Source organism: Bos javanicus, chromosome 2 (genome assembly GCF_032452875.1).
Source record: "Bos javanicus breed banteng chromosome 2, ARS-OSU_banteng_1.0, whole genome shotgun sequence".
Lineage (NCBI taxonomy): Eukaryota > Metazoa > Chordata > Mammalia > Artiodactyla > Bovidae > Bos > Bos javanicus.
In genome coordinates this window covers 18,752,640-18,777,637 of record NC_083869.1, presented here as the reverse complement: position 1 = coordinate 18,777,637, position 24,998 = coordinate 18,752,640, and the positions used below count along the sequence as shown (strand labels likewise).

Genomic DNA, 24,998 nt, shown 5'->3' with positions numbered 1-24,998 from the left:
AGTTGTCCCCTTGAGGAGAATTTCTTCATAGGGAAGGAGTTAAGGTGAAACCGACACGTCACAGGGTCCAGCATCTATTATTTTTTGATAGGAGGATATAAGAATGATGTTAGGCTGGAAGTTGCTAAACCAAAAAGTGAGATTGGAGAGTCAAGAGAAATTGTGCGAGAATGAGTATATATGATTATGTTTCATAGCAAAACAAGGTTGTTTTTTTTTTTTTTTTTATCAGTACAGAGAACGGTGAATTGCCATCAGAATTGCCTCTGAGAGTAGCAATATCTTAAATTTTTAAAGGCATCGCTACCCTCCTTCATCCAGTCTGGAACCCCAGAGAGCCCACAAAGCACTCCAGCGCTGCATCTGTAGTAGCTCCTGTGACAATCCGTGTTCTCGGGATTTTTTTCTCCTGAAGATGGTGATGACAGAAATGTCTTGAGATACTTACGGTATTTCCTCAGTCATCCATCTACAGAAGAAATCACCCCGTCCTTCCTAGCATATTTGCCTTTAGGTTAACCAGCCCTGGCACAGGCTGGGAACGGTTTAAGAGCAGAAGAATGTAAAAGGGTGGGAAGGGTCCTAGTGAGGTGTTTTTTCCGGGCCTGAGAACTTTTTGCTCGCGAGTGTCAGGGACGGCTGGGAGCAGGCAAACGCAGTCCTGTCTGTTTACTGATCACCTGAATGAAGGCCCGAGACGGGGGCTGGGCATCGTCCCCGGGGAGGTGACCGGGCTGCTGTTCTCTTCCGAATCCGCTCTCCCACGGTGTTCGAGCGGCTGCTCTCCGGGCCCCAAGCGCTGGGACCATCTGGGCTAACCCGTGCGAGCCAGGGCTGGTCCACCTCCTCTGGCTGGAGCTAGGGCGAACCGGGTCGTTTCTACGGCGCTCAGGCCCGGGTTTGCCGGGTAAGGGGCTCCACGGCTGTGGTCTCTGGACAGCAGGGGTGTTCCCACCGGGGCCGGCTGGGGGTGAGCCCAGGCAGTGAGACCCCCGCGCGTCCCGAGGCTCGGCGCGCCCAGCCCGCGGCTCTCCCGGAGGCTCAGAGAAGGTGTCCAGCAGGTCCGGCGAGCCAGCGGTTCCACTCTGGCTCCGCCAGCCAGCGGGAGCCGGGGGCGGGGAGCCGGGAGCACCGCCCCGCCAGCGCGCCCCGCCTGTGGGAGAGGAGGGGCTGCGGCGCCGCGGACCACTGGAGGCGCAGCGCCGCCGCCGCCGCCGCCGCTGTGGGTGCCGGAGACCGCGGCTCCACGCAGGCGGCGCCCGCGCCTCGGCTCCCCGGCCGGCCCGCGCGCCCGTCCGCCGGGGCCGTCTCCCGCCTCCCGTCGCTGCCACCACACCATCGGCTGCACCGTTGCTCGTCTTCCCGGTAGGTGTCCTAGCTGCGGAGGGGACACCCGGAACCACACTACGGTGCCCGCACCGCGGCCCGGGGGCATTGTGCGCGGCCGGAGGGCCGAGGACCCTCAGGGACGCGCGGCCGGGCAGTCCCGCTTTGGGCCCCCGAGGCGTCGTAGCCTTCCAAGGGTTCCCCTGGCTGGAGAGCGGGAGGTGGCGGTGACAATCCCGCCCCGCGGCCGTGGTGGGAGGGGGCGTCTGGGTCATGGTCCCCGCTCCCCGCCCTCCCCTCCCCCTCGTGGTAGGGAATTCCGGGCGCCCGGCTCTCCCGCCCGCATCCCCCCCGCGCTCCCCGCGCCCCGGCTGCTGGGTTGGAAGCTGGGGCAGGGACAGGGACTGATGTAATTGTCGGCGGAGAACCGAACCCGCGCGCCCGCGCCTGCTCCAGCTAACGCCTACGCCGCACCTTTCTGGGAAGCTGGGGAGCCGAGAGGAGCGGCTGGGAAGTTGTGCATTGGGTTTTATTGTGCGCGTGCACTGCGGACTGCCCTCTCGGGGCACCCCTGCCCACCCGCTGCTGGCTCCCCTGCAGCCTTCTCTGCAGCCTTCGTTCACACCCCCGGCCGGGCCCGAGCCTGCCTTCCCTGGTTCAGACCGGGACAGGGTTTGCATTGCAGTCAAGACGTGCTTCCCCTGCATCCAGCCGGGAGCTGCCCGCAAAACGTGTGGCCGGAGATACTGGGGAGGAAGGGATGGGAGACCTGGGGAGGAAGCCGGGGAGAAGTAATGACACCAGCACATTTTTTAAAAAAAACCTCTGCTGAATACAGATATATCTGCATGACATCTTTCGAGCTGTTTTTGAAAGTTATGGCCAGATACTGATTTTGTAGCAGTTCTGTTATATACCTGAAGGTAGCTTAAACATAGAGACTTAAAGCTGGGGAAAGCATTACATAATGGACGTGAAGCAATTGACACGAAACTAAGTGAACCCACAGGGGTGCCAGATTATTTCTTTCTCCCAGATGTAAAGTCCTAGAGGATTTTTCTCTATACGAATTTCCATTTTTAAATCGCTGGACTAGTTTTAGTAAATTGTGATTTCCCCCCTCCCCATACCAATTTTTTTTCTTGACTGTCTTTTCTTAAATTTAAAAATTGTATGCTAACGGATAGTTGTATTTCACAGAGATGATTAGCAAATATGGTCTCTCTCCAAAAGTAAAAAATTTAATAGGCCATCTTAATATCATTAACTTTATTTTCCTCTTGGTAGTATTTTTCCCCCCTCCCTCCTTCCTTTTTTGGTTTTTTGGAAGCATTTCTACAGTTTTAGGTACTGTGACCTCACAATGTTGATATTCCTATCCAGTGCTACAGCATTGCAGATACAAAGACTAATAATAAATGAAACAGAAGACCTCGCAGTAACTCAGAATGAGCAGAGTTCCCAAGGTTGAAGGGAAGCTGCAGTGTAACTGGGCTATAATCACCTATAGAAAATATGTATGCATAGCCCTCCTTGGGTTATAAGGAAGGCCCTGATAGGTGGACTATTATTCCTATCATTCCTTTACGCGGAATGTCATGTGTTTCCCCCTAAAAATAATGTGGTTTTTTTTTTTTTCTCCAAGTAGAAACACAGCATTTTGAAATTAAAATCTTTGCTTTTAGAAAGCCTAAAAAATCCAGGGTTTGCCCATATTTTCAGTTTTGATGTTGATAGCTCAATTCTACAATCAGTGGATGAATTCCTTTTGGGATATCTTAGTTTCAGATTATGATGATTTATCAGTTGTCCCTTGGCTATAGTAAAATGTGATTCTATTAGACTTGTACAGAATTGCTTAAAATAAGTTTTCTTGTCCTTAGATTGCTTTAACCTTGTGTTAGTTAACTTTATTCCAAGAAGAAAGGTAAAGTCCTTCCAAGATGAAATATTTGTTGTTGAATATCTGTAGCATTGTTGAAGAATTGTATAGAATTATACGTAATTCTATAATTGTAGAATTAGGTTAATGCATAAGTAGATAGAAGTTTGTGGTCCTCTATGGAAGGATAAAGCACGAATTCTCAGAAGAGGATTTTTGTTGTTGTTGTTTAACTGCAGAGCTTAAGTAATAATTATAATACCTTTTTTTAGTTTGTTTTTGATTTTGAGAAAAGGTCTCATATACTATCTGTTGATGTGTGAAACTTTTTTTCCCCACTCAACACTGTGTCACTGTGATTCGTCTATGTTGTAAGTTCATTGACTTACACTGCTGTACAATATTCCATCATGTATCTGTAACAAAATGTTTCCCTGCTCTCCTACCAATAACCCTTTTTTTTTTTTTTTTCATTTTTAAGAAGATTGCAGAATGCTGCTTTGCTCATTCATATTTCCTGGGGTACACGGGCAGGTGTTCCCTTGGGTGAATACCAAGGTATAGAATTGTTGATTGTGTAGGATATGTGAATATTCAACTTATAGAAATTGCCAAATTATTTTCCAAAATTGTACTAACTTACAGAAGCCAGGGAAACAAGCAAACACAAATAATCAAATACAAACAAGCATACGTGTATGTGTGTGTTAAATTGCTTTCCCTTGGCATAGTGATTTGGAGAACATCTTGCTGGTAGTTCCAAAAGCAGTTGAATGACAATGTGGCAACATCTTTAAGACAGAAAGAGAGAAGAAAGAAAGACCTCCCAAGAAAAAAACCTTGTTGTTTACCACTAAAGTCAGAAGTTATCAAAAAAGAAGCTCATAAGAGAATAAAGGACTATAAACCTTTATTATTCAGGGATGATTATCCACATCCCCTGCTTCAGCTATACATTCCTTACATCCCCTGAATAGATATATTCAATGATTTGAAATTCAGAGTGAACTTAGTAGCTTTGATAAAGAATATGAACTAAAGTTAATTTTAGGGATAACTGACATATGTTTTCTGATACTGACATGTCAGTTACTGAACTTGGTGGTCTGCCCTTCTAGTGTTGTTCTGAGTCTCCATGAACTTTGGAAGTAGTTCTGTATCCATTCCTGGGCTTCCCAGCTGGTACTAGTGGTAAAGAACCTGTCTGCCAGTGTAGGGAACCCAAGAGATGCGGGTTCAGTTCCTGGGTAGGGAAGATCTCCAGGAGGAGGGCATGGCAACCTACTCCAGTATTCTTGCCTGGAGAATCCCTTGGACAGAGGAGCCTGGCAGACTGTGGTTCATAGGTTCACAAAGAGCTGGATATGACTGAAGCTACTTAGCACACACGCACACTATGTCCATCCATTTGATTACCAAACCCTTGGCTGGTCACTCCTGTGGGTCTCATGTGGCAGTGATATTGCATGTTCTTCTTTGTTCAGCCTGCGTTTACTGAACACCTAGTATGTGCCAGATGCCTTGTTAGATGCTGGGTCAAAAACATGCCTGCCCTTAAGAATCTACTCAAAACAGCATCTACCAAAAACAAATCACTGTTGAATATGTATGCATGTGTGTGGGGTGGATCTGGCTTTGGTTTTAGAATTTGCATGAAGTGTCTATTTTTTCTTTTGTTCCCTAAACTTTTTCCAGATTTATGTAACAGAAGCTGTAAAAGGACTTATTCATGGTTAAGTCCTATTGTCATGAAGACACATGTTGTCAAGTAGGAGAAAGACAGAGATCAGGGAAGGGATAGTTGGATGGTTGAGTTCAGATTTGCTGGGAATGGAACATGACAGTGTTGAATTGATTTTTAAAGAGAAAAATAGAAAATAGACAAAGATGAATGGTTATTAAGAGGTCCAATTTGGGTATTACAGGAATCTCAAGAGCATATTAAATCTTGATGGTTTCAAGACGAAGTTCCTGGTGGATTATGTGAAATGTTTTCTTATAAGTGGGTATTCACTTACATTGTGTTTGTATAAATGTAGTTTTTCTTAAAATATAGTATAAAACAAATGCTAAATATCTGTAAAAGGATAATGTTAATAGAGTGATGAATTACGAGAAGCAGAAATGTCTGAAGACTCTTTCTTGCAGTGGTTTTGCAGATTACTTGAAAATAAAAACTACTCCAGGTGAGAGAATTCCAATGGATAGGGCCAATGTCTCAGAAAATCTATATAGTAAGTTGACAAACAGAGCTACTCCAAGGAGGCCACTCCAAGGCCACTATAGTCTTGGATAGTTTGATATCCAAGACTATCTAAGGGATAACTAGGCTAGAGAGAACATTAAGTATGTTACTTAACCTGTAAAATAAGCTTAAGTAAATTAAAAAATAAGCTTAAGTACATAAAAATAATTTTAAATAGGTAAAAATAATTAAGTAAAATATTGGCAGATTATCATTTAATATAATATTTAATATCACCAGGATTATGAGACTGAGTACAAAGAATTCATGATTAATATACAAAAGTTATCTTCTCCTTTAGAGATGATGGATTGTATATTTTTCTATTCAATAAAACCTAGAGGTCAATTCATAAAATATATGAAGAAGGTACCCAGACACTGAAAATACTTATATTTCCTTGATGTGCTGATTCTTGAATGACGTTTATATTAGATAAGGTGTTAGAAGGCTTCCCTGTTGACTCAGATGGTAAAAATTTGCCTGCAATGCCGGAGACCTGGGTTCGATCCCTGGGTCAGGAAGATCCCCTGGAGAAGGAAATGGCAACCCACTCCAGTATTCTTGCCTGGGAAATCCCATGGACAGAGGAGCCTCACGGGCTACGGTCCATAGGGTTGCAAAGAGTCAGACACGATTGAGCAACACACACACACACACACACACACACACACACACACACACACGGTGTTAGAGGTGTTCAGTTCAGTCCAGTTGCTCAGTCGTGTCCGACTCTTTGCGACCGCATGGACTGCAACACGCCAAGCCTCCCTGCTGCTGCTGCTGCTGCTGCTAAGTCGCTTCAGTTGTGTCCGACTCTGTGCGACCCCATAGACGGCAACCCACCAGGCTCTGCCGTCCCTGGGATTCTCCAGGCAAGAACACTGGAGTGGGCTGCCATTTCCTTCTCCAATGCATGAAAGTGAAAAGTAAAAGTGAAGTCGCTCAGTCGTGCCCGACTCTTAGCGACCCCATGGACTGCAGCCTACCAGACTCCTCCATCCATGGGATTTTCCAGGCAAGAGTATTGGAGTGGGGTGCCATTGCCTTCTCGGTCCTTCACCAACTCCCGGAGTTTACTCAAACTCATGTCCATTGAGTCGGTAATGCCATCCAACCATCGCATCCTCTGTCGTCCCCTTCTCCCACCCTCAATCTTTCCCAGCGTCAGGGTCTTCTCAAATGAGTCAGCTCTTCGCATCAGGTGGCCAAAGTATTAGAGTTTCAGCTTCAACATCAGTTCTTCCAATGAATATTCAGGACTGATTTCTTTAGGATGGACTGGTTGGATCTCCTTGCAGTCCAAGGGACTCTCAAGAGTCTTCTCCAACACCACAGTTCAAAAGCATCAATTCTTCAGTGCTTAGCTTTCTTTATAGTCCAACTCTCACATCCATACATGACCACTGGAAAAACCATAGCCTTGACTAGATGGACCTTTGTTGGCAAAGTAATGTCTCTGCTTTTGAATATGCTGTCTAGGTTGGTCATAACTTTCCCTCTGAGGAGTAAGCGTCTTTTAATTTCATGGCTGCAGTCACCGTCTGCAGTGATTTTGGAGCCCTCCAAAATAAAGTCTGCCGCTGTTTCCCCATCTATTTGCCATGAAGAGAGAAGGGCTTTAAAAAAATCTTTTATTCCAATTCCAACCTCTCCCATTTTACAAGTGGAAAAACTGAGGCCCTGAGACTTGCCTAGTGAGGTGCCAGCTCCTTTAGAAGATAGTGTGCCAAATAATTTACTTCTGTTGGTGGTAACAGGAACCCTAAATTATGGATAGGTGAATAACAAGATGAATCAATAGCAACATCTTCAGTGGGTTTTAAGCTTGCTTTCTGTCATTTTCTTTGAGTGGTTGGTATAGGAAGTGAAATTGAACATTTATTCTGAAGATTTTCTTAGATTTTTAGAGAAAAGTCTTCATTTTTGAGGGTGTGATGAGGGATTAAATAAATACCATTATTTAAAATTTTTTGATGTTTGCTCTTTTGATACCCATAGCTTTGCCTTTTAACTCAATGGATGGGAAAGGATAGGGGAAATTAAATTACCTTGTGCTTCTCTCTTTTTCTTTGTCATTCTTTTTTTTTTTTTTTAGTGTCTCAAAAATTAGTAAAACTTTATTCGCTTCCATTCTTTCACCATTAACAGAAAACTGGAGAAAGCAAAATGTTATGTGTTTACAAAGATAAATGGCCTCGTTACCCAGAGAAGATCAAAACCTCAAACGACAACGGGGAAGATAAAACACCCTCCCCCACATCCTCTGAGCTGACCCATGTCGTCTTAGACAAAGCCTTCAGTCCACTGGCCAGGGACCTTGTATATGGCCAATTCAAGACGAGGGCCAAGAAATCAGACCAATCCGTTCCCGTGGTAAAAAGTCGAACAGAAGCTACACCAAGGGTCAAGTGCCTGTTTTTACAGGACACAGGAACCAGGCGGCTACTTTTAAAAAAAACAAGATTCATTTCAGGCACAACTTTTTTATTATTTTTTCTTTTGTTTTGTTTTAAAATCAGTAAAAGAAACTGTCATTCTTTCCATAAGCTAATATGAGACAAAATTGAAGTGTAGAGGGAGTGGTCAGGAACAGGACATCAGCTCTTACTTTTTGACCTTGTATCTTATTGAGGCAATTCTTACTATAACTCTTGAGACAGACCTATCCACCTTTTGAAAAGTGTGGAAGTAGAAGGGAGAACAACAGCAGTATATTTTTAGAATCTTTTTTTTTCAAAAGTCAAATCTAAAATAAACGTGGCCTCAATTTCCAGCAATAGCTTTATTTCACAGCTCCTAAACCAGTGCTTAAGTTTTATCATAAATTTGAAGTTACCTTGGTATATTTTTATACATAATACAGTGTTGCTACCAGTAACATACTACTAAAGTTTAAAGAATAAAGTATCTAAAGGAACATTGCAATTAAAACATTTTTGTTACATGTCATCTCTGGAGATAAAGAGGAAAGTCTGATTTATTTGAAATTAAGGTAACATTTTTGCTTTTTGTTTGTCTCTAGCAGCTAGACAAGCTTTTGCATATTCACACCCCATCAGGCAACAATCTGAACAGTTTTTGTGGTATAATTTCCCTAAAATAGAAAAAGTAGTGCAGTTTGAATGGCATGTTGATTATGAAAGCCATTAATGAAATTCTTTTTGATCTCAATAAACTTCAAATTGAGCAAGAACTATAAAAAGAGTGTGATCTCCAAGGTAGGTCAAGCAAATGTAGGAAACTTTAGGAAGAAAGCGGGGAAAAGAAGAGTTCAAATTCTATAGAAACTCAGTAAAATGGAACAGGAAGGTCATGGAAGGAAGTAGATGGATATATTATATCCCAGCTTGTCTTCCAGTTTTATTTCAAAAAATGCCAACAGAAGAAATAAACATGTAAATCTAAAGAGATGGTCTGTAGATGATGGGCTTCCCTGATCGCTCAGTTGGTAGAGAATCTGCCTGCAATGCGGGAGACCTCGGTTCAATCCCTGGGTTGGGAAGATCCCCTGAAGAAGGGAAAGGCTACCCACTCCAGTATTCTGGTTGGGAAGATCTCCTGGAGAAGGGAAAGGTACCCACTCCAGTATTCTGGCCTGGAGAATTCCATGGACTATATAGTCTATGGGGTCGCAAAGAGTCAGATACAACTGAGCGACTTTCACTTCACTTCACTTCATTGTAGAAGATGTCTATTTCTACACTTAAAAAAAAGTTTTTAAACACCTTAAAGAAAAAAAAGAAGGCATAAGATGGAAATTGATAAATTAATTTCATTTAAGAAAAGGTAGTATGTATAAGGGAGAAGGCAATGGCACCCCACTCTAGTACTCTTGCCTGGAAAATCCCATGGACGGAGGAGCCTGGTAGGCTGCAGTCCATGGGATCGCTAAGAGTTGGACACGACTGAGCGACTTGACTTTCACTTTTCACTTCCATGCATCAGAGAAGGAAATGGCAACCCACTCCAGTGTCCTTGCCTGGAGAATCCCAGGGACAGAGGAGCCTGGTAGGAGGCTGTCTATGGGGTTGCACAGAGTCGGACACGACTGAAGTGACTTAGCAGCAGCAGCAGCAGTATGTATGTGTAAGAGGAAAGAGAAAACATCATCACACCAGGAAGAAACTATTTTTAATGTGTCATAGACTAGGGTTTACTTCTTAATATCCAAAGAGCTCCTATGTATCAATGAGAAAAATGACTGTTAATCTACTAGAAAGGGGGCAAAGGAAATGAAGAAACAGTTCACAGAAAAGGAATTACTAGTGGCACTTAAAAATATATAATTATGCTCAACTCATAAAGAAATGCAATTTGAAACTATTTAACCTGTTAAATTGGCAAAGATCTTAATGTTTGTTAATTCCTTGGGGTGGCAGGGCTTCACAGAAACTAATGGGCGCATACATTGTTCAGTTCAGTTCAGTTCAGTCGCTCAGTCGTGTCCAACTCTTTGCGACCCCATGAATCGCAGCACGCCAGGCCTCCCTGTCCATCACCAACTCCCGGAGTTCACTCAGACTCACGTCCATCGAGTCAGTGATGCCATCCAACCATCTCATCCTTTGTTGTCCCCTTCTCCTCCTGCCCCCAATCCCTCCCAGATCAGGGTCTTTTCTAATGAGTCAACTCTTCACATGAGGTAGCCAAAGTTCTGGAGTTTCAGCTTTAGCATCATTCCTTCCAAAGAAATCCCAGGTTAGTAGGGGTACAAAATGGCACAGCATCTGTGGATAGCAATTTGGCAATATTGCCAAAATTAAGAAGCCACCTGTCTTCTCATCCCAGGAAATCTAAGAAATTTTGCTACAGATGTATTTGTACATTGCAAAATGAATTTCACCAAGACATCCACTGTGGCATTGTCTATAACAACAAAGATTTAGAGAGCAAGAGATCCATCAATACGAGATTGGTTAAATAGGGAGCAGAAACAAGACTAGGTAGCTGTTATAAAGCTGATGTGGAATGATCTATATTTGTGGAGTGGTTCTGTATTTGCTGAGGTGGAATGATCTCTAAGATGTAAGAAGGGAACAAATCTAGGTGCAGAGCAGTTTGTGGTCATTGATGTTAAATATGTGCTTATGTTTGTGACTCTGGAGACTATCTCTTGAAGGTGACACAATGAACTAGTAACAGTGATTAGCTCCGAGGAAGAGAACTGGGTTTTGGGGGTGGGAATGAGAAGGACACTTATTTAGCATACTGTTTAAGTATACCTCCACTACTATTTGAACTCTTAAATATCTGAACATATTATGTATTCAAGCCGAGATAGTTTTTAAATTTCTTGAGGATCCCTTGTGTTGATCGAGAATGTTGAGTAGTTGTAACCAATAGCGTTCCTTTGCAACGTTGGGTCCTGTTCTATGTTGATAGAGGAACATGATATAGTTGTCATAAAGACTCACCCTCACTGCCACCCTGACAGGCTAAAGTTCAAAGAGGAGGGAAACTGGCAGCGGTTGCCCTTGGGGACAGAGTTGGCACGACCTTGGTTCTCTGCAGTTGCCCTGCCCTTGCCACTGTGCCCTAGCTAACAGGTCTTCCTGGAAAGGAGACTCAAGGGAGTTGGTTAGGATCAGGGTGCAGATGAGAGTTCAGGGGGAACAGACATCAAAGAAGGTGGTGGCAGAAGCCTGAGGCTGGTAGAACACAGAAAGAGAGATGGTAGTCATGGCAGCCTAACTTCATAAGATGCAGCTGACATGATAAAGTGGAGAGAAAGTCATTTTATAGGCCACAGGCTTGAGGTCCTCTGCTACCCTTGAGGTTTGGTATGGTGTCCAGGAATGTGCATTTTTTAAAAGTGCCCATTCTGGGAATCACTGTCTCTTCCACCTTCCTTGTTTTATAGCTAAGATGATTCCCTTCATCCCTTGAATAAACCATTTCATGGAATATTTTTCTAATGACTTCTGAAACCATTTATGATATTCTACTCTTAAACTCATGCATTCATAGGGTGATGGTTTCATCTTGTCTTTACCCCCCTAATGCCCACAAAGGGTATCTAATACTAAGTTATAGAATAGTAAGAAGGAGAAAGCTAAGGAAACAGTTGAATGGTTAGTGGGTCATAACTTTGGGAAGAGTAATTATGTGCTGATATGGCTTTTAAAAGCAGTAATGTGAATAACTATGAGTTATACTAAAGAAAAGGAAAAACTTGGTAACTACCAGAGGTATTGTACTGCAAAATAATTTTCCTTAAAAGAAATAAAAATAGTTTTAATTATCATCATTAATACATATTTATGCGAAGTTAATAGACATAGCCTTCATTTGGAATTGGTCATTTTAAATCAGGAATGACACTCACCAAATATACAGTGGGGAAATGTTACATCAGTCTCTTTCTTTTAACCTTTAGAAGTTAGAATTAAATAAGTGAAAGTGAAGTCACTCAGTCATGTCTGATTCTTAGTGACCCCATGGACTGCAGCCCACCAGGCACCTCCGTCCATGGGATTTTCCAGGCAAGAGTACTGGAGTGGGGGGCCATCACCTTCTCCGAGAATTAAATATGTATCCTGATAAATGAATCAACTAAATACATGCATTACTTTTCTCTTTGGAAGTTCTGATAGTTTAGTATCTATGGTCTTTTTCAAGTTTGTTTAGAAACTAGGAGGAATGGGCAGCAGCCTTCTAGTAGTGTACCATGAGAAGAGTTGGCTGTCAGAGTAGGGTGATTTGAAGAGCAGAGAATGATAGAGGTAAGTGGAGAGAGGTCAGAGAAACTCTTTATCACAGAAGAGGAGGCACTGGCCAGCTCTTTGGGGCATGTGTGTCAGTATCTAGAAGATTCCTTACGTAACTTTCCTTGGCTTTTGAAATTTCAGGATGCATTTGATCCTTAACCTGTGTATCTAATGTGTCTGGTTCCCAGTGGGAGTTTAGGAGCAGGTTTAGTTTGACATGAATGAACGTTTACATTTCTATAAGAGACTCAGTAGCATATGTTAAATAAAATACACGTAAACATGGTATTGTGCTTCTTCTTGCCAGACGTTCAACTTTTTCTTCCTCCCTTTACTGTATCGCTCTTTGAAAATGGCCTGCTATCTTCTGGTGATTTTTATCACAGTACCCACTTTGGGGAAGCAGTATCGTTTGACAGGAAGAGCCCTGGAGGAGGTATTAATATCATGGATACCCAAGTTCTGTTCCCAGCTTCTCTGCTTGTTAAGCATCTGACCCTGGGCCAGTAACACCTGGGAGCTTCATCTGATAAATGACAGCAAAACAGTGGTTATTAGAGTGACCGTATTTCCAATTAGTACATGAAAACACTTGGAGAACTATTAAGTCTTATGAAGACAGAAAGTACAGGTATTAATCATGCCTTAATTTCCCATTTGCCTAAAATCCAAATAGCCAGAAGACCAAAATAACTACAGTTTTTCCCTAGACTTGTCCAGTGATAACTGATTTAATGCCAACCTTCCCTGTGTCCCTGTAAATTCAGAGGTGACTTGGAAATCAAATACCAGCTGCAGTTATATTCAGCAGGTTTTTTTTTTTTTTTTAACTGATTCTTTGAAAATTAGTTGATTATATGTGGAAAGTCAAAGTAGAAAAATCCCATTTTCTGACCAGTCCGAGGTAAAGCAGTCATCAGTCACAAGGTCAGCCCACCTCTGGCTCCTTGCCAGGGTGCAGCTCTGCCCCTTCCCAACAGAGGCCTTTTGTTCCCTCGCAGCCTCCGTCGTGCAGCCATTTTGCCTGGGATGCTCTCTTCCCTTTTTGAACCCCGCATGGCAGTCAGAGTTCCTTGCAGCCCAGCGGCTTATCCTTCTCTCCCAGGTTCACTGTGCGACTGCATTTGTTTGCCTTCTTGTAAGATTTGCTTTCCCAAGTTAGAAGGGCACCCCTTTTTTAGGGCCAGAGCTCTTTCTCATTCCTTTCTGTTTTCAGAGCCCCTTAGGTGTCCACTCTGTGGTTGCTTCGCACTTCCCTGCTTCGCAACTCTGTGTTTTTCTAACATTATCAAGGAAAGAAGCGTTTCCAAAAAGTGACACCCCTGTTAATTATGAACTCTTCTCCTAATTTTAAGCCTCATTTCTTTTTTAAGAATAGAAATCTCTATCTCTATTCAATAGAAATCTCAAATAATGTTTTCTATACTTCACATTAAAAAAATTGCACGTGGAGACCCCCCCCCCCCAACAACCAACAACAGAGTCCAATAAAAGGACAGTAGTAACTCTGGACTGAGTGTACGTTTAAAAATTTTTTTTTGTTTTGGCTGTGCTGGGTCTTCGATGCTGCGAAGGCTTTTCTGTAGCTGTGGGGTGCAGGCTTCACGTTGCAGTGGCTTCTCTTGTTGAATAACAGGGGCTCTAGGAAAGAGGGCTCAAGTAGTTGTGTGCATGGGCTTAGTTGGCTCAGGGACGTGTGGAATCTTCCTGGACCAGAGATTGAACCTGCATGTCCTGCACTGGCAGGCAGATTCTTAACCACTGGCCCACCAGGGAAGTCCTCCCTACAAGTGTACGTTCTTGTTCTCCTCTTTAATACAGAAGACTTTGGCTGTGGGGCTGCATGAATTGCTCCTTTACCAAATAACCCTAGAAATCTTTTTCTTCTTTGACTTTTAACTGACTGCCTCCACTCCTCCCCAGATCTTTGTTTTCTCCTTCCATTAAGAGTCAGCTTTCTGATACCTGTATGTGCTGCCCTTCCAGGAGGTGAGTCTATCTTCTGACATATGGGAAATACTGAAGTAATTTTTTTTTTCCAGCCACATCTTTGAAGTAGTAACTAGGGAATGTTTTTTACCCCTTATTTTTCCGAAGTTGTTTTTCTTTAGCTCAGGGGTTCATTTTACAGATAGAGCAAAATAGTTAAGATGGCATGAAGTCTAGTTAGTGCTGGTTAGATCTGGATATTAGACTTTGTTTACAGTTGCTGTGAATATTGGCAATGAATTATCATTCTCACCTTCTCTAATCTTAACAGGATGGTTAATTTATTTGACAAAATATTTGTGCTTAGAAATCAGAAAAGGTCCCTGCTCTCCTAGAACTGACATGATAATACACACAGTCAGTAAAAGTACATTGCTGTTTTAAATGGCATTAAGAACTATAAGGACAGGAATCACAATAAACTGTGGAAAATTCTGAAAGAGATGGGAATACCAGACCACCTGATCTGCCTCTTGAGAAATTTGTATGCAGGTCAGGAAAAAACAGTTAGAACTGGACATGGAGCAACAGACTGGTTCCAAATAGGAAAAGGAGTACATCAAGGCTGTATGTTGTCACCCTGCTTATTTAACTTACATGCAGAGTATATCATGAGAAACGCTGGACTGGAAGAAGCACAAGCTGGAATCAAGATTGCCGGGAGAAATATTAATAACCTCAGATATGGAGATGACACCACCCTTATGGCAGAAAGTGAAGAGGAACTAAAAAGCCTCTTGATGAAAGTGAAAGAGGAGAGTGAAAAAGTTGGCTTAAAGCTCAACATTCAGAAAACGAAGATCATGGCATCCAGTCCCATCACTTCATGGGAAATAGATGGGGAAACAGTGTCAGACTTTATTTTTGGGGCTCCAAAATCACGGCAGATGGTGACTGCAGCCGTGAAATTAAAAGACGCTTACTCCTTGGAAGGAAAGTTATGACCAACCTATATAGCATATTCAAAAGCAGAGACATTACTTGGCCGACAAAGGTCCGTCTAGTCAAGGCTATGGTTTTTCCAGTGGTCATGTATGGATGTGAGAGTTGGACTGTGAAGAAGGCTGAGCACCAAAGAATTGATGCTTTTGAACTGTGGTGTTGGAGAAGACTTTTGAGAGTCCCTTGGACTGCAAGGAAATCCAACCAGTCCATTGTGAAGGAGATCAGCCCTGGAGTTTCTTTGGAAGGAATGATGCTAAAGCTGAAACTCCAGTACTTTGGCCACCTCATGTGAAGAGTTGACTCATTGGAAAAGACTCTAATGCTGGGAGGGATTAGGGGCAGGAGGAGAAGGGGATGACAGAGGATGAGATGGCTGGATGGCATCACTGACTCGATGGACATGAGTCTGGGTGAACTCCGGGAGTTGGTGATGGACAGGGGTCCTGGCGTGCTGCGATTCATGGGGTCGCAAAGAGTCGAACATGACTGAGCGACTGAACTGAACTGAATGGGGCAAGAGCATTTGGTGGTGATGGTGGTGGTGGTGGGTGTATTAGTTTCCTAGGACTGCCATAACAAAGTACCATTAATTGGCTGCTTTAAAACAATAGAGGTACTTTTTCTCAGTGCTGGAGGCTTAAAGTCCAGAATCAAGATGGCTCCTTCCTTGCCTCTTCCACCTTCTGGCAGCCCCAGGCACTCCTTGGTTTGTGTTAGTAAGCATTCCTTGCTTACTAAGTATAACCAGTCTCTGCCTCCTTCATTACATGGCTTTCTTTGTGTCTCTGTCTGTCTCTCCTTTATATAAGGACACCAGTCATAATTGATCAGGAGTCACCCCTACACTGGTAAGACCTCATCTCAATTAACTACCTTTCTACAACCCTTTTAACAATTAAGGTCATGTTCTTAGGTGTTGGGGGGTTAGGACTTCAGTGTAATTCTTTTGGGGAGACGATTCAGCCCTAAAGAGTGGCATCCTTGGGTGGACTGACCAAGCAAAGCCTTGCTAGGTGGTAACATTTGAGCTAAGCCTGAATGATGGGAAGGGTCAGACTGTGGGAAAGGCTAGGGCAGATCCTTTCCTAGTAGAGGGAACGGCGAGTGCAAGGACCTGGAGAGTGAGCCTGTTGGAGTGGAAGGTATGTACATTAGGTTTTATACTCCTAAAGGAGCAAAAAAACGTCTGGTTTGGGGCGGTTACTTTTAAGACAAAGGAATTTTGCTTTTGAGCACTTTTGGATATTTTTACTTTTGGTCAGGCAAAGACTGAAACAGTTTTTCTTAAAAAAAATATTAACTGCTGAGAAATCAGGCCTTCCAGCAGTTGCTAATCACATATTAAGAATTTTGTTGATTAGAAGTTCACTTTGCATTTTAATAGTATAATTCTCCATTACAATATTTGAGTTTATTAACCTAAAAGCTTTAAGTACTGCAACATCTGAGAATTAAGCAGACTTTGTGATAGTGGAGATTATTTTCTAGTGGTAGGAAATTAATTAAGGCTAAATATTCTCTAAAAACCTGACATCATAAATTAAATTGTCATTTTCAGCAAGATTGTAACATTATTGTGGTTGTCCTATGTGACACCTATGCTAAGTAGCATTAGTGTGATTTTTGGTACATATTTATGAAAATTCTTAGTTTTTGTTGAACTTAAAAATAGATACAGAATCTAGAAAAATCTATATGGAAATGTAAATTTCCCAAGACACTCAAGAAAATTCCACATGGGTTGATAATACCGTTAAGCATTCAAAAGTAGGATAAAGTAACTTGAAATATTGTAATATTTAATGCAGAGTTGACATTATGAAGTATGCATCAGTACATTGTATATGTGTACTTTTAGCCAAAACTGGGGCTTCCCTGGTGGCTCAGATAGTAAAGAATCCGCCTGCAAAGCAGGAGACCTGGGTTCAATCCCTAGGTCAGGAAGATCCCCTGGAGAAGGGAATGGCAACCCCCTCCAGTATTGTTGCCTGGAAAATCCCTTGAACAGAGGAGCCTGGTGGGATGCAATCCATGGGGTTGCAAAGAGTCAGACATGACTGAGCGACTAAAGACTCTTCACTTGGTGTAGTTAATACAGATGTATTTGTTTATATTACAGGAAAAATATATTACTTATGGATAACAAGTTTCTATAAAAAGTTCTAAATGAGTTCTAAAATGCTTATGTAAAATTAGATTTTTATGGTGAATGACTATTTAGATAAAGTTCAGGATTACAAGTCTAGACTGGAGTGAAGACCACCTGGGTTTAAATCCCGACTTTGTTTTGTGCAGCTGTGTAACTTTGAATAAATCATGCAATTTTGAATAAGTCATTTAACCCTTCTCTGCCCTAGTTAACTCACTTGTACAAGGAGAAATTTAAAAATAATACCTAACTCAAAGCATTATTGAGAGGGTACAATTAATGCATATACATTTCCTAGAAAGGGCACATATAAGTGCTGTGTAAGTGGTAGCTGTTATTATTTTTAGCATGTTAATTGAAAATTAGATATATTAATATCATTAATTAGAAAACTCATTGTATAAAATGTAAATACAATCAGTGTCTCTTATGCCTTCTTAGACATCAAAAGTTAATTTGAGAGAGAGAAGAAAATTGTCAACAGAATTTTCAAGGCTCTGTTAAAATGTTAATAATGTTAAAAGTATTTTATATGCTTACTCATTTAGTTACTTATAGCAATGACTATGTTCAAGAGACTTTGTTAGGTCTTAAGGGAGAAGGAAAGATGATTAAGCTGTTGATCCTACTTTCAAGAACCTGCCTATCTAATGGGGGAGATAAGACATAATTTAGTGTAACATGAAATGTAATGAGTTAAGTGTCACGCTGAGAATGTGATTTCGTACTATGAGTATCTCTGGAGGCTGGGAAGCATCTGAAGAGGTATTATGGATAAGAGGAGCATGGACAAAAATGTAGGAATGATGACATCATTAAGGGATGGGAAGAACAGGAGAAATCTGAGATAGAGAAGGAATAGTTTGATAAGTAGGCAGAAGACCAAGACTCATGTCCCTAAGTCAAGAGAGGAAAGAATTTCTAGGAAGAGAAATGGGCTGTCACAAATACTATAGAAAATGTATTTAAGGAGAATGAAAATGGAAGAAAAATCATGAAAAACATTCCCTCCTCATCTTCCTTGGGGCCAGAGAGACTTTGTTGGGGATTCATTGGCTTTTCTTGACAAAATAGCATGAAATAGCAGAATTTCTAGGGCATGACATATAACTGAAAAAACATCACATCAGTTAAGGTATAGTTTGTTTGATGTGATTCAAACATTGTGAAATTTCTGGGAGGTTCTAATTTCTAACTCCTTAAAGAACACTTTTAAGACTACCTACCATTCATTTAGCATTTTTTGGGGGGGGTCTGCCGTACATTGTCTGAAATATTCAAGATAGTCATCCTCTCGTTTAAAGCCTTTCAGCTGCTTTTGCAGCAGGTATTATTACTCCCATTTTACAGATATGCAAGCCATGGTCTAAAGAGGAGGTGACCAGCTCACAGTCCTTTCGTCTGTGATAAGCGACCAACCTGAAATCAAACCCAGCCTGCCTGGCCCCAAAGCCTGAACACTTCACCAGTTTTAGCTAATAATTGTTTAGTAATCTCAAGGCATTTTGATGGAGAGTTAAGACCAACATTTACTGGTGACCAGCCACATTGGCCTCCTTGGTGTTCTTTAAATAAAGCTGGGTTATTCCCAATTGTGGGCCTGTGCACTCATTCTTTTCTTTCTTTAGAACTCTCCATCTCTTTGCCTGACAGCTCCTCCTCACCTTTCAGCTCTAATGGCAGAGGCGCCTTCCCCAGCACTCTGGTGAAAGACGTCCATCACCTGTGGTGCATCCTAGTCTGAGAACAGCTCCCTCCTTGGGTGTTTACTTGCTATTGTTTGCCTCCTAATATTCAGTGTCTAGCTTAGGTGCTGCTCTATTTCCAGGCCCCAGTTCATATTTCAATAAATATTTGTTGAATGAATAAATGCATAATATCTCAAAGCTACAGGATTTTAAGTAATTGGTGAGATGTTTTTGGTTTATGGAGATGTTAGAAGTATCAGTTAATGTCAATGATTATTTCTTTTCTGTTTAACTACATGCCTTCTTTCTTTTTTTTAAATTTATTTTAACTAGAGGCTAATTACTTTACAATATTGTATTGGTTTTGCCATACATCAACATGAATCCGCCACGGGTGTACACGTGTTCCCCATCCTGAATCCCCCTCCCACCTCCCTCCCCGTATCATCCCTCTGGGTCATCCCAGTGCACCAGCCCCAAGCATCCTGTATCCTGCATCAAACCTGGACTGGCAATTCGTTTCTTATATGATATTATACATGTTTCAATGCCATTCTCCCAAATCATCCCCCCTCCCTCTCCCACAGAGTCCAAAAGACTGTTCTATACATCTGTGTCTCTTTTGCTGTCTCGCATACAGGGTTATCATTCTTTCAATAACTTTGAATTGAAAACTGGGTGATATTTTAAAGAAAAGTCCTAAAAAGATTTTATATGTTGAAAGTGATACAACCTCATTGTAGGACAACTTGCAAACTCAGAAAAGTATATTGTAAACTCAGTATATTTTACCTGAAGGTAAATTTTAATATTCAGGTATATTCCTTTAATTCTTTACAAATTGCTTTCTTATTTCTTGTGTCATTCAGTATTCTCCTAAACTTCATTTTTAAAATAGAATTTCATTTTTAGAGCAGTTTTAGGTTCAGGGCAAAATTGACCAGAAAGCACACAGATTTCCTGTGTTCCCCCTTTCTCCAAGCAAGCCAAGCCCCCACCATCAACACCCACCTCCTGCCACCAGAATGGTGCATTTGTTACAGTCGACATGCCTGTATTGATTGACACATCACATCACCCAGAGTCCATAATTTACATTATGGTTCGCCCTTGGTGTTGTACATTCCGCAGGTTTTGATAAATAGATAATAACGTGTACGCACCATTGTAGTATTATACAGAGTACTTTTTCTGCCTTAAAAGTCATCTGTGCTCTGCCTATTCATCCCTCCCTCCCCCCAACCCCTGGCAACCACTAATCTTTTTACAGCCTCCCTAGCTAAATTTAATTTTTAATACATGCAGAATATTCCATTTTATGCACATGCCATACTTAATACTAGCTAGGCAGTGAGGTATTATAAATAACTTGATGAATGGCCTTGTGTAGAGATCTTTGTGTACAACTCCAGTTATTTCCTAGAGTGGCTAGATTAAGGGAAATAAACCTTTTAAGGCATTTGTTACATATCCCCTGACAGTCTAGCCCTTCAGATTGTTTTTAAAAACCATTTTTTGCTAAGAATGTATGGGAAGGCTTAGCAAAAAAATTGTCTAAGCATGGTGAAAATGTAGACACAATAATAATGGCTGATATATATGCAGTTTATGTGTGACAGGTGTTGTTTTAAGCACTTTATTTGAATTAACTCATTTAGTATTCACAGTAAGTGCTATTATGAGTACTAATATTAGCTCCATTTTAGAGCTGAGAAAAATGAGGTGCAAAAGGTTAAGAAATTTGCCTAAGTGATTTCCTTAATTGTAATATAGGGATACTATTGAGGCTATGGTTTTTTCAGTGGTCATGTATGGATGTGAGAGTTGGACTGTGAAGAAAGCTGAGTGCCGAAGAATTGATGCTTTTGAACTGTGGTGTTGGATAAGACTCTTGAGAGTCCCTTGGACTGCAAGGAGATCCAACCAGTCCATCCTAAAGGAGATCAGTCCTGGGTGTTCATTGGAAGGACTGATGCTGAAGCTGAAACTCCAATACTTTGGCCACCTGACGGGAAGAGTTGACTCATTGGAAAAGACCCTCATGCTGGGAAAGATTGAGGGCAGGAGGAGAAGGGGACAACAGAGGATCAGATGGTTGGATGGCATCACTGACTCAATGGACATGGGTTTGGGTGGACTCCAGAAGCTGGTGATGGACAGGGAGGCCTGGTGTGCTGCGGTTCATGGGGTCGCAGAGAGTCAGACATGACTGAGCAACTGAACTGAACTGAACTGATTGAGAGCTAAGTTTTAAGTTGTGTTGAGTGTTCTGTGCTCTTCTGGCCCATAGGAAAACTAACTGATTGTCACCAGTAGTGTTACGGAATCATCCCTGTTATAGAAGTGATGATCAAAGACATGACAACTAAAATGATCATAGAGAATATATTAGCTCTTAGTATTTCAATAAATATTCAAACAGAAAGTTTCTTTCAAATTCAGCTTTGTCTAAATAACTCAACATTTACTGTATCATTGGTGTTTGTGTTGTGTGTAACTACTATTGAGTGATAGCTTATGAATTTTTTTTTTATTTTCTGAGAGGAAATTGGCTGTTGCATATGTATATTGGATGCTTTGGATTCTTAACACTGGTTTGATTGTCTTCAGTGTATAAATACTATCTAGCACATAGAAAAATATGACTAAAATTAGTAATCCTGATTGATGATTAAAAGAAGCATTAGCATAAAACCCAGTTCCCTAAACTCAAAGGGAAGCCTCCATGTGTCAGGATGTAAAGGCAGCATTTCAGTTTTTGACTTTACTGTGGAAATGCTAGGCTGGAAGAATCACAAGCTGGAATCAAGATTGCTAGGAGAAATATCAATAACCTGATATGTAGCTGACACCACCCTAAGTGAAGAGGAACTAAAAAGCCTTTTGATGAAGAGGCTTTTGAAAGAGGAAAGTGAAAAAAACTGACTTAAAACTCAGCATTCAAAAACTAAGATCATGGAATCCAGTCCTATCACTTCATGGCACATAAATGGGGGAAAAATGGAAATAGTGACAGACTTTATTTTCTTGGGCTCCAAAATCACTGTGGACAGTGACTATGAAATTAAAAGAGGATTGCCCTTTTAAGCTATGGCAAACCTAGACAGCATACTAAAAAGTAGAGACATCACTTTGCCAACAAAGGTCTGTGTGGTCAAAGCTATGGTTTTTCCAGTAGTCATGTATGGATGTGAGAGATGGACCATAAAGAAGGCTGAGATGGAAAAATTGATGCTTTCGAACTGTGGTGCTGGAAAAGACTCTTAGAGTCTCTTGGACAGCAAGGAGATCAAACCAGTCAATCCTAAAGGAAATCAGTCCTTGAATATTCATTGTAAGGACTGATGCTGAAGCTGAAGCTCCAATACTTTGGCCCCCTGATGTGAAGAGCCAACTCTTTGGAGAAGAGCCGACTCATTGGAGAAGACCCTGATGCTGAGAAAGATTGAGGACATAGGAGAAGGGGACAAGAGAGGATGAGATGGTTGGATGGCATCATTAACTCAATGAACATGAGTTTGAGCAAACTCCTGGAAGTTTGTGAAGGACAGGGAAGTGTGGTATGCTGCAGTCCATGGGGTCACAAAGAGTTGGACACAACTGAGCAACTAAACAGCAAGGGAAATTCTGCTTTCAGTTCAGGCTCAGTCATGTCCGACTCTTTGCGACCCCACGGACTGCAGCACGCCAGGCCTCCCTATCCATCACCAACTCCCGGAGTTTACCCAAACTCATGTCCATCAAGTCGGTGATGCCATCCAACCATCTGATCCTCTGTCGTCTCCTTCTCCTCCTGCCCATAATCCCTCCCACCATCAGGGTCTTTTCCAATGAGTCAACTCTTCGCATGAGGTGGCCAAAGTATTGGAGTTTCAGCTTCAACATCAGTCCTTCCAATGAACACCCAGGACTGATCTCCTTTAGGATGGACTGGTTGGATCTCCTTGCAGTCCAAAGGACTCTCAAGAGTCTTCTCCAACACCACAGTTCAAAAGCATCAATTCTTCGGCACTCAGCTTTCTTCACAGTCCAACTCTCACATCCATACGTGACCACTGGAAAAACCATAGCCTTCACTAGACAAATCAACATTCTTTTCCCTCCTCTCTGCTGTTTCCCCCAAGCCCCAACCATTACCCCATCCACACACTTAATCTCACTGTTAATTTGCTCCTGAGGATGCTTATATATTTGCTGCTAAGTTTCTCTGGGTCTTTTTAGAGGCCAAACTAATTTTACTGCCAAAATTTGGGGCTCCATCCTATGGTTCCCTGGCTTGCAGAGATATTGTGTCTTCAACCTTTAGTCTTTGAGTGACTTGTCAGATGTCGTGGTGAGCCTTGATGGGACTGATAACTCTTAGGGTAGTTTTTTATTTTCACTTGTTAAATCTCCCAAATTAATGCTACTAAAGGGCCTTTCATAGAACTAAAAAGCTCAATCTAGTATTCCTTTTAACTCTCACATCACATTGTCTTGTACATAGTGGGCATTCAGTAAGTTGTTGAATATGTAATTTTTTGCTAATTGATTCATATAAAATTACACTGTACATTGTTTGCTATTATACATGCTCATTGTAAGTTTATTTAGTTTGTATTTATACTCAATTATTTCAAAGCACTGAAGAAAAGATCTGTAGTTTTTCCTTTAAACTTTAAGAGCAAACACATATTTGGATAGAGCACTGCTGTACTTCTATTCTTAAGTGTCTATTATGGGTTAGGTAACTGACAATTATTTGTTTCACTATTTAAGAAGTATTTTTTAAAAATACCTTGAGAAGAATGCCCAATTATTCTTTATGAGCAGGATAATGTGAAATAACATAATGTGAAATAACAGTTTAGAGATTACATTTTTCAAAGCCAGGAATAAAGTAAACAAAAGCTAAAATGCATTTCCTTAAGTTGGAGATACTAGTGCTTTTTAGTTGATTCTTTTTGGTTTTAAACACGCCATTTGACATTTCTCTTCAGAGCAATAGCGTATAAGTTAAATACAAGCAAGGTTCTTTTCTTCAGACGCTTTAACAACTACCCACAAATCATGAGATAACTTTCTTCATTTCTTCTTCTCAGGCATGGGTGTGATGACTGTACTAAAACAGGAAATTAGTAATTTCTTTTTGAGGATGGTGGTAGAAAGTTACCCCTGACAAATTAACTCATATGTCTGCTCCCAGGTTTTAGTTTAAATATGTAACTCAGATGATAATATTGCATTGAAAAGTGCTTAAGAACCAATTGGTCCAAAATACTTTCTTCTTACTGAGATTGCGAGTTCTGTTGAATCAGTGACTGGGGAGTTGAGAGTGTTAGAAAGAGAGAAGTTGAAGGGATAGCCTGTGATTAACTAGATCAAGTAAGGAGGGAGTCAGAGATGAAGGTTGATGGGATGGGGAGAAAAAAATGTTGCAGAAGCCTTAAGGTTTCTATGGTTTGACAATGGCTGTGATGGCCTTAAAGAAATAAGGGAGCATGTACTTAGTCTTGGATGATGACAATGAAAGTAATGTTGGCGAAGGAAGGTCCCCAGAATTTTACCTGATCTTCTAGTGAATCCTGGCTCTCTGGTAACAGTTCAAGGTAGATCATAAACCTGAGAAAGGTGAAACAAAAATGTCCTAGAAAAAGTGAGCGAAGATTTTTTAAAATAAAACATAAAGAGTGTTCATCATCAAGGGGTAATGTATTAAAGTTGTTTTCATTGAAAACTCTGGCAGAGAGCAAAATAGCAGACAACAGAGTAGAGAATATTTCCAGTACATATATCCAAATCCTTTTTTGGTCAGTGTTACTTGGACGAACGAGAAGTTACGTGTCGTCGTTTACTGAAACACTAAATGTTTTATTCTTTCTATCAGAAATTCATTAACAAACACCATGGCTTTGTATATTTCCAGAATTGTTTGTCTAATCCTCTTAAGGGCATTATACCACTAAGCAGCCCAGCTAAGTGTTTGATTAGTTTTAATTAGAACGATCATTTGTCACACTTTAGAAGCATTTGGCTCTTGGCTATAGAAGTATCAAGGCTGGTCAAAGAAGTATTAATTCTGCCA

The 24,998-nt window shown here is 41.4% G+C and overlaps 1 protein-coding gene across 15 annotated transcripts in view; it reads left to right on the top strand.

Moving 5' to 3' along the window:
• Positions 1 to 1,273: 1,273 nt before the first annotated feature.
• The window catches only part of OSBPL6 (oxysterol binding protein like 6), a 218,420-nt gene continuing 194,695 nt past the window's right edge, over positions 1,274 to 24,998 (top strand). For 10 of the 15 annotated variants that reach the window (XM_061434362.1, XM_061434361.1, XM_061434359.1 and 7 more), the window contains exon 1: positions 1,274 to 1,365. The gene's annotated coding sequence lies outside the window, so the exon portion shown is untranslated. The remainder of the gene's footprint in view (positions 1,366 to 24,998) is intronic. The other 5 variants (XM_061434354.1, XM_061434351.1, XM_061434352.1 and 2 more) reach the window with 4 other exon arrangements.